This window comes from Gossypium arboreum, chromosome 10 (genome assembly GCF_025698485.1).
Source record: "Gossypium arboreum isolate Shixiya-1 chromosome 10, ASM2569848v2, whole genome shotgun sequence".
NCBI classification, from domain to species: Eukaryota; Viridiplantae; Streptophyta; class Magnoliopsida; order Malvales; family Malvaceae; genus Gossypium; species Gossypium arboreum.
Genome location: NC_069079.1, coordinates 27,232,822 through 27,240,919, shown reverse-complemented (window position 1 = coordinate 27,240,919; position 8,098 = coordinate 27,232,822). Strand labels below are relative to the sequence as shown.

Sequence of the window (8,098 nt, the reverse complement as noted above, 5' to 3'; positions counted from 1 at the left end):
ACTTAATTAACATGAACAATCATTTTTTAATTCATCATGGTTAGAGTATCTTCCACTGGAAACAATTCCTACATAAAGTGCACCAATGGACCAATGGTTAAAAACATAAATAAAAATCAACCCTTGAAAGGAACCTTTGACTTTTTCAACACTCGGACATCAAAGCCTATAAAACAATTTACATAAAATTCAAAGCCAAAAAGCTAATTTGGGCACACAATACCTCTCAACAAAAAGAATATGTGAACATCACCAATAATGCCACTCAACTAACAACTTGTCCATTTATAAAGAATGGTCTTTCTTCACCAAAAACATAATAACAACTATAACATGTAGTTACACTAACAATCTCTTTCTTTGAGACTTTTTACCCAAAACACAATAACAATCTTAAGTAAGGTAAAGACGATTACCAGAAGAAAGTAAGTTACTACAAACAATAAAAGAAAATATAATAGTTCACTAATAAACCACTATTCAACCATAAAACCAAACATTCATCATCAAAAAAGTAACATCATCCAACAAAGCACAACACTTCCCTAACCCTTTGGCTTTTATATTCCCCCCTTTTTATTTCAAAAATCTAAAGGCTTAGCCAAGTCCCTTGAGTAAAATGGCTAACTTTCTAATGTAGAGCATTGACTCATCTTCCTTTTAAGGAGCTGATGTGATGTCTCGTGATAAGTTTTATATTTATGATTGATCTTACTTGAAAAATAACTATTATCATGATAAAGGCAAGTGCACCTATTGAACAGTAGTATAATTTATAGCAAGACTAGAATGTTGAACCCATTGGAACTAAAAGTACTAGTATTAACCTTCTTTTTATTATCTAGCCTAAAAATAAGGGAATTTGTTTTCTCTAAATTAATTAACTAAACTAAGAATGCATAGAAAGTAAATTGAGGAAATACTTTTGGGAAAACTGATTGATTTAGACAATACCAAAGGGCAAAATCCATCTAGACTTCACTTGTTACTTGACTCTGAACCAGAAGATTTATTCACTTGACTCAATCCGTAGAAATCCCTAAGTTATATTATTATCTCTCTCGAGACTAACAACATCTAACCCTAGGTTGATTAATTGAAATCTCTTTCTAATTAAAACCCCTAGTGTTGCATTAACTCGATTTATGGATTCCCTTATTAGGTTTGACCCTAATCCAGCAGATTTATGTCACCCTATGTCTAGGGGTGCAATCAACTCCGCTTAATTACGCTAGATCTACTCTTAGACAAGGACTTTTTCTCCTTTGAATAAGCACATCAATACTTGAATCAATATCCTGGTATATTAAAACAAGAATTAAGAACACATAATTAAGAACAAATCAAGTACTTATCATATAATTCAGAAAATAATAACAAGATCCGTCTTAGGTTTCATTCCCTTTAGGTATTTAGGGGATTTAGTTCATATGTGTAAAAGAAAACATCTCAGAAGAATAATAATAAAACATAAAGGAAACCCAAAAAACCCTGAAGGAAATTGAAGGGAGATCTTCAGTCTTGAAGGAGAATCCAGCTTCTGAGATGGATCAATCGGCTTTCTTCGAGTAATTCCTTCCATTCTACTCCCTGTGTCTCCTCTAGGTACCTCCCGGGGTGTTTTATAGGCTTTAGAATGCTTCAAAACCCTCAAGAGTGGCCTTTGTTGAATAGGACTAGACTTGGGCTCGACAGGGACACGCCCGTGTGAGGTGGCTTAGGCCGTGTTGTAATCTGTTAAATAGACATGGGCATGTAAACTACCCGTGTGAGGAAGTCTAGGCCGTGTTGATTTCTCACGTTGACCCATTTTCTCTATTTTTGGCCCGTTTCTCGCTCTTTTTACTCTCCTATGCTCACCTAAGTATAAAACATGAAATTAAAGGTTTAGGAGCATTGAATTCCACACATCTAATGATAATTCATCCAAAAATATGCTAAGCATGGGATAAAAATATGTATAAAATACGACTTATCAAATACCCCCACACTTAAGCGTTTGCTTGTCCTCAAGCAAAATCCTCAACTCACAATATAAATAAATTCTTCTCAACTTATAATTCTCATCAATAGTATCTCGAAATAATCCATAAGTAATCATACATTGAAAATTCAACTCGAAGCACAGAGTTTCACATCCTCACTAAATATTCACTCAAATCACTCGAGGTGTTTAAGGACAAGAAATTTAGCACTCAATAGTCAATATGAAAAGTTATTACCATAGGCTTGCGTGAAAGTCAAATCTCCACCACTATAAATTGAGATGATACATCAATCAAAAGGTCTTTAGAGGGTTGTAACGTGGCTTTGGTTAGGGGGTGTGGTTACAACCTAAAAGAAAAGGTTAGATTCGAGATTGAATTGAAAAATTACCTGACTAGAAAAATACTAAAACTGACAAATTACATTCCTAATTAGAAGATCCTAAAATTGAGCTTTTCTTCATGGAACATGGAATTAAATACTTAAGCTCAAAAAAAAAAGAATTACTACTAATATGTATGTATTTTTCTTAAGAATAAATCAAGTAACATAAAACTTTGCTAATTATCAAAAATAAAACATAGCTAAGCAATTTATTCAAATCAAATCTTGACAAAAATAGGGATCAAATGAGGAGATTTCAACAATAATGGGTTATGGGTTAATATTGAGGGTAAATCAATGAATAGCTTGTTAGGCTCAAGGGGGTTCACTAAGGGTTAATTATGAGCGTGGACTTTTATGGAGTAAGTGGGTTAAACCTAAGTGCCTTTATTATCTCGACATATCAAATCAAATGGTGTGGTCTTGACATGCATAATCGAAACAAGTTCTAGAATAACAAATCAATATTGACGCACTCATAGCAACAATAAAAGTGAGCATGAAAGAAATATTATATGCTCTAAAGGCTCAAGATCTTGCAAAAATTAGCTTTTTGATGTTAATCCTGTGAATTTCAACTCAAGATAATACCTAAACTTGGGGAAACAACCTAAAAATTTTAGTTTTCAAAAATCAACTTATCATGCTTGATTCCTTAATTCTTTAAAGTTTAAACAATCAATGTATAAATGCCTATGTTTTAATTCAAGACATATCAATAAGAATCATAAATTAATCAAAAATCATTCTAATAGTGATATGAGTGAGTCATGTGAGAATAAGGCAAAATTCAGGGATTTTTCTGATAATGATATGAATAACCTCCCCCCACACTTAAGATGTACATTGTCCTCAATGTACAAAGATAGACTCACTAAAAAGTATAGATATAAGATCATAAGATAGGGAAAGAAGTGAAACTTCCTGAATGTTAGATGGAATCCTTGAATAGGAGTTATGGATAGTAATCGGCTAAGACAAGGCTGAGATTGGAGAAGGATACTCCGGTGATAGTAGAGGTTGTTAGTCCATAAGTCCAGTGCCAAAAGAATATTATATCTGGTGGTAGCTATGGTCATGGTCAAGCAGGACATGGCAGTCGTGGAGAACCTTTTCCAGTGGAGTTGCAAATTCCTAAGTAATAGTGAGCTTTGGAGTTCTTCATAACTGTGACAGAATCATTAACTCTTTAGGAAAGATAAAGTAGTATGATTACTCGTAAATAAATGGCCGAAAATATAAATTAATTAATATAAATTATAAAACCTAAAGATGAAGTAAAAATGGTCTTAAAAATAAAAAGTAATTTAAAAAAGGTAAATAAAGATAAATGTAAACAAAAAAAATAAAGTAAAATATTTAAAAATCCTCATCGCCGGATAGTTCGCGAGGTGGGGGTGGGGATGAGATGTGAAGGTGCTGACAAATCTGATGTAATGTTGCATCAATGTGATCGAAGCGCTGAAAACATTGCTGCTCGAATTGAGTGAGGCGCTTAGAGATGTCAGAGAGTGAAGCAACCGCATGAACTGGATGATGAATAGGTGGTGGCTGAGATGGTGGATCCTCGTGGGGTGATGGGACATTATCAGTAATGTCCTCTGGGTTCTCCTGTTCGGCTGACTAGACGAGGCAGTACTAGAGAGGATCAAATCCACATCGTCGCTCGATCATCCTCATATGGAGCATACTTGAGATGCCCTGTGGGGACATCTGACCGATGAGGGTGAGGGAAGATGCTTGCGCTACCGTGTTGAGGAGACCAAAGTACCACGCCAGGCGAGTCACATAAGGGCTGATGGAAATGACTCTCTTCTTATGCCACTCTATCTGATGGAGAATGGCGAGGGCAATGAAATAGGCGAGGTCGAATACGTGCCCATACGCCATGCTCCATAAAAAAATAGGTGTCGTTAGTGTTGACAACACCGGTGCTCTCTCGCCGTCCTGTCAGGGTGTGGGCTAGGATGGCGTGTAGGTATCTTAGGGATGGGGCGAGAGCCGATGCCTTGGACCGACTAAGGTCATAGATGGCCGAAGCAGGAGTGAGGGCCCTCCAGCAGTTTGAAGGAGAGTAGTGGATGTGGCAATAGAGGCTGGCGAAGTCGTCGTCGTCCATGAACTCCTCCGTGTATAGTCTTGACGCGACTCCGAAGTCAGGCACACTCAACTGGTGAACTAAACCGCCGAGACGGAATTGGACCGTTCCAGGATCATCGAACTCTATCATAACGACTTGAAGATGGAAGGTTGAACAGAGTTCGAGTGTGAGCTCGAGATACGACGGCTCGATGATCTCAAAGAAAAGCCCCCACGGGTCAATAGTCAGGAGGGCCCGGACAGCATCAGCGAGTTGGATCTGCTCTAGCGCGGCCCAATCAATGCAGCAGCCCACACCTAGGGGTCGGGCTCGTAGTATCTAAAATAGTTCCTCCTCGGGTCCCAGTGGAAATTGGAAGAATGGTTGACTGATTTCGGTGGTAGGACCCGAGGAGGATGCTGCTCCTTTTCGCTTTTTTGAGGCGGGGACGACGTTGTTCTTACCACGTGGATATGACATGGTATACTGACGGAGGGGTGCGGCATCAATGTGCGGCGGCCATGGGCGTGAGTAGTGAGGTCGTGTGATTCGTAGTGGGGGCGTGCAAGGGTGAAAAGAGGGAAAAGAGAGGAGAGAGAGGGGAGAAAATAGAAGAAGAAGGGAGAGTTAGGGGTGGTCGGTCGATAGGAGAAAAAGATTGCAGCGACTAGGGTTAGGGTTTTGGGGAAGGGGATGATGAATAGTGAGGGGTTTATATAGATTTTGGGGCACACGGGTGTGCCCTTATTTCAGCTTGTGTGTTTTGTGATTTTCAAATTTTAGCGTGTCTGAAATTTAGTCCACGTCCGTGTTCCTTGGACGTGTCTGTACACACGGCTGTGTCGCATGGCCGTGTCCTACTGCATTCGCTTCTCCCACGCCTATGTATATGAGTGCACGCCCATGTTATTTTGACAGTTTTGACCACGGGTGGTGGGCACGGGCATGTCGCACGCCCGTGTTGATTTGGCAGAATTGCCCACAGCCATGTTACACGGCTGTGGTAATGTGTTAAATCCCGTGTTGGGGAAAAAATTTGCTCTGTTTTCAAACGACCGTGTCCTCTTTCGTGGTATGAGTACTGCCTAAGGCATGTACGTGAGCTTGGCCGTATGGATTTGGGCAATCTGTGTTCAAGGACCCAGTTAATGATTTAGATGTTAAAAACTAAAATTTTAAAGAAATCAACAATGTTAGTGCTCGGGTTGCCTCCCGAGAAGCGCTTATTTATAGTCTAAGCTCGACTTACCTCAATTTCGTGTGATTACGGTGGATTGAGGAGTTGAAACTCCTCACCTCTGCTATCAATTTTATCAAAATAAGGTCTGAGTCGAGTATTATTTACCTTAAAAGTTTCAAATACAGTATGTGTTACTTTGACTGTACCATATGGGAAGATGTTTATTACCGTGAAGGGAGTCACTCTGTCCGTATTGTGCTCTAGAGTAGCAATTCGGGGGTCATTTTATTCTAACAATACTTTGTCCCCAACTTTAATTTGCTTTGTTTCATCCTTATGTTCACCGTGGTGTCGCTTCGATTTTTCGTATGCTTTTGGTTTCTCCTTGGCAGGTGTTCGCCATTCATCTAGTTCATCAACCTAAAGTCATCGTTCTTCTTAAATTGGTCCTTTGTTGTTACTTGAAAATGGCTCATGAATGCTCTTAGAACGTGTTTCCTGCAAAAAAGGTTGCACCACATGATTAGTATTAGTAGCATGATTTATACAACCACCCTTAATATTCGATCTGTTATTTACGAGCTTGAAGAGTGATTGTTTCATCACCCACACGAAGTGTGAGTTCACCTGTACCAACATCAATAATGGTTCTAACAGTTGCTAAAAAAGGTCATCCTAAAATCAAAGGTATGTTACTATCCTCTTCCATATCTAGAACAACAAAGTCTACTGGGTATATAAATTTATCAATTTTAACAAGAACATCTTCAATGATACCCCTAGGAAATCTAATAGTTTTATTATCCAATTGAATGCTCATCCTAGTTTATTTGGGATTCCCAAGACCTAGCTGTTTAAACATTTTATAAGGCATAACATTAATGCTCGCCCCTAAATCAGCCAATGCATTATTCACATTCAAACTACCAATTAAACAAGGAATCGTAAAACTCTCTGGATCTTTCAACTTGTTGGGTAGCTTATTCTGTAGAGCGGCTAAGCAAACTGCGTTCAACTCTACATACGACGCCTCATCTAACTTCCGTTTATTTGCTAAAAGCTTCTTTAAAAATTTAACTACGTTTGGCATCAGCGAAAGAGCTTCAATAAACGATAAGTTAATGTGTAATTTTTTTAATAGTTTAAAGAATTTACCAAATTGTTCGTCCGTGTGGTCTTTCCTTGTCGTAGTGGGGTATGGCACACAAGGTTTGTACTCTCTACTTACCAGTTTTTGCTCATTGTGGTACGTCTCACCTTTACCTTTACTTACCATAATTCCTTGCCTCGGTTCTGGTTCAAGTTCAACTAACCCTTCCTTATCTCGAACGGTAATCGCATTGAGTTGTTCCCTTGGGTTTGATTCATATTACTCGGCCAAGCTACCTTGTGGTCGTTCAAAAATCAGTTTGGTGAGTTGGCCTATCTGGGTTTCGAGCCCCTGAATCGACGCTTGTTGATTCTTAAGTGCTCCCTGAATCGACTCTTGTTGATTCTTAAGTGCTGTCTCGATATTCTAAAAACAAGTTTCTGACACCAAGATAAACTTCGTTTGCATCTCCTCAAGGTTTAGTTTCTTTTCCTACTAATAATGTGGTTGTTGAAAGCCTGGGGGATGTTGTGGCCTTTGATTTCCTTGGTCACCCCTTGAGAAATTGGTATGGTTCCTCCAACCTACATTATAAGTGTTACTGTATAGGTTATTTTGAGGTTTAGGATTATTATTACCCATATATTGAACTTGTTCCTCCTCGGTGCTAGGATTAAATGATTGATATTCTGTGTGTACTCCTCCTCCATTTGAATCGCACCTCATCACTGGATGTACTTGAGTAGAACCATATAAACCTTCAACCTTTTTATTTAAAAGTTCTACCTGGTTAGATAGCATAGTAACCACGTCGAGGTTGAAAACACCGGCTGCTTTTGTTGGTTTTGTTCTCATGACTTTCCATTGATAGTTGTTCAGTGATATCTCTTCAATAAATTCATAAGCCTCTTCAGGTGTTTTGTTGTTTAAAGTTCCACCCGTGGCTGCACTGATGAGTTGTCTTGTTGAAGGGTTCACACCGCTGTAAAAAGTCTGAACCTGTAACCATAGAGGTAACTCATGGTGAGGACACCTTCTCAATAGATCCTTGTATCTCTCCCATGCATCATAGAGTGTTTCTAGATCCATCTTCATAAAAGAAGATATATCATTCCTCAACTTAGCCGTTTTAGCCAACGAAAAATATTTAAGTAGAAATTTTTTAGTTATTTGTTCCCAAGTAGTGATTGACCCTCGTGGTAACGAGTTCAACCACTGTTTAGCTTTATTCCTCAACGAAAAGGGAAACAACCGAAGGCGAATGGCATCGTCAGAAACGCCATTGATCTTAAAGGTGTCGCAGAATTCTAGAAAATTTTCCAAATGAGTGTTTGGATCCTCGTCCTGCAAACCATCAAACTGAATAAAATGTTGTATC

General features: G+C 38.7%; 1 non-coding gene across 1 annotated transcript; it reads left to right on the top strand.

Moving 5' to 3' along the window:
* The first annotated feature begins 7,735 nt into the window (after positions 1-7,735).
* On the top strand, positions 7,736-7,842 carry LOC128282954 (small nucleolar RNA R71). The gene has a single exon (XR_008273302.1). It is a non-coding gene; the product is annotated as a small nucleolar RNA R71 (small nucleolar RNA).
* Positions 7,843-8,098: the final 256 nt, after the last annotated feature.